The sequence below is a fragment of the Terrapene carolina genome, unplaced genomic scaffold (assembly GCF_002925995.2).
Source record: "Terrapene carolina triunguis isolate 2854851 unplaced genomic scaffold, T_m_triunguis-2.0 Scaffold790, whole genome shotgun sequence".
Lineage (NCBI taxonomy): Eukaryota > Metazoa > Chordata > Testudines > Emydidae > Terrapene > Terrapene triunguis.
The window spans coordinates 202,536-204,546 of NW_020665141.1; positions in this window are offsets into that span (position 1 = coordinate 202,536).

Sequence of the window (2,011 nt, forward strand, 5' to 3'; positions counted from 1 at the left end):
CCCAGGGCTGGGGTGGGGGGCAGCCAAAATTTTTTTTGCTTGGGGCAGCAAAAAACCTAGAGCCGGCCCTGCTGGCGTTGCAAGGTATTTACATGCCAGATATGCTAAACATTTGTATGCCCCTTCATGCTTTGGACACCATTCCAAAGGACATGCTTACATGCTGATTATGCTCGTTAAAAAAATAATGCATTAATTAAATTTGTGACTGAACTCCTTGGGGGAGAATTGTATGTCTCCTGTTCTGTTTTACCCACATTCTGCCATATATTTCATGTTATATGAGTCACGGATGATGACCCAGCACATGTTCATTTTAGGAACACTTTCACAGCAGATCTGACAAAACGCAAAGAAGGTACCAATCTGAGATTTCTAAAACTAGCTACAGCACTTGACCCAAGGTTTTAAGAATCTGAAGTCCTGACAAAATCTGAGAGGGACGAGGTGTGGAGTATGCTTTCAGAAGTCTTAAAAGAACACCACTCAGATGCGGAAACTACAGAACCCAAACCACCAAAAAAGAAAATCAACCTTCTGCTGGAGGTATCTGACTCAGATGATGAAAATGAACATGCGTGGGTCCGCTCTGCTTTGGATCGTTATCAAGCAGAACCCGTCATCAGCTTGGACGCATGTCCTCTGGAATGGTGGTTGAAGCATGAAGGGACATATGAATCTTTAGCGCATCTGGCACGTAAATATCTTGTGACGCCAGCTACAACAGCGCCATGCAAATGCCTGTTCTCACTTTCAGGTGACATTGTAAACAAGAAGCGGGCAGCATTATCTCCTTCAAATTGCAACCAAACTTGTTTGTCCGAGTGACTGACTGAACAAGAAGTAGGACTGAGTGGACATGTAGGCTCCAAAGTTTTACATTATTTTATTTTTGAATGCAGTTTTTTTTGTACATAATTCTACATCTGTAAGTTCAACTTTCATGATAAGGAGATTGAACTACAGTACTTGTATTCGGTGAATTGAAAAATACTATATCTTTTCTTTTTTACAGTGCAAATATTTGTAATCAAAAATAAATATAAGTGAACACTGTACACATTATATTCTGTGTTGTAATTGAAATCAATATATTTGAAAATCTAGAAAACATCCAAAAATATTTAAATAAATGGTATTCTATTATTGTTTAACAGCACGATTAATCATGAGATTAATCACGATTAATTTTTTAAATCACTTGACAGCCCTACTAAAAACATAAATTGCTGGCCACTAAATAAATTACCAAAACTGTAAAAAAAAACTATTAATGTTTCCAAAAAAAATTTAGTGACTGAGGCCTGTCCCCAAAATAATATTTTTCAGAGTGAAATCTGTGGGCAAGGAAAAAAGATGTTTAAAAACTGAATGGTGCAATTGAAGTTTTTCAGTAGAAATTCTTGTTTTAAAACTCATACTGCCAAATCCCTGATTGATAATCACTTGCTTAAAATGCCAATAAGCTGCACTACAGTAATGAGGTTTGTACATAAGGCAGGCTTTTGACTCTGTTCCTCTATAACTATACCGCAAAACACACCACTGAGACAGCACATCATCGGGGTGAGAATGGATTCAGATTCACTTCACAATTTATTATTTCAGAAAGTGAAAAGCAGCAATAGAGCCCAGAGGAACAGGGGAGGGACGTGCACCGTAAAAGGTATAACAACAATAAGCCCAGTTACACACTGGATTTCTTGAGGGCTAGGTACAAAAATGAAGTCTGTATGGTCAGGATGCAGCAAAAATATCAGCCTCAAGAATCCCTTTCTCCCCAGTTAGTATGTATTGAATGTCATGGTATGACACAGCAGTTTTATGTTGAGTCAGAACCTGTTTTGTGCCTCCTACAGATGACCCACCTGATCCCAGTTACTTATTTCATGCTCCTGACTTTTTACCTACTTCTCTTACACAGAGAAATGTTCTGTGTAACATTAACAGAATCACCAGTTAGAATGGATTTTGGAGCATAGGTTAAGGGCCTGATCCAACTCCTGTTAAA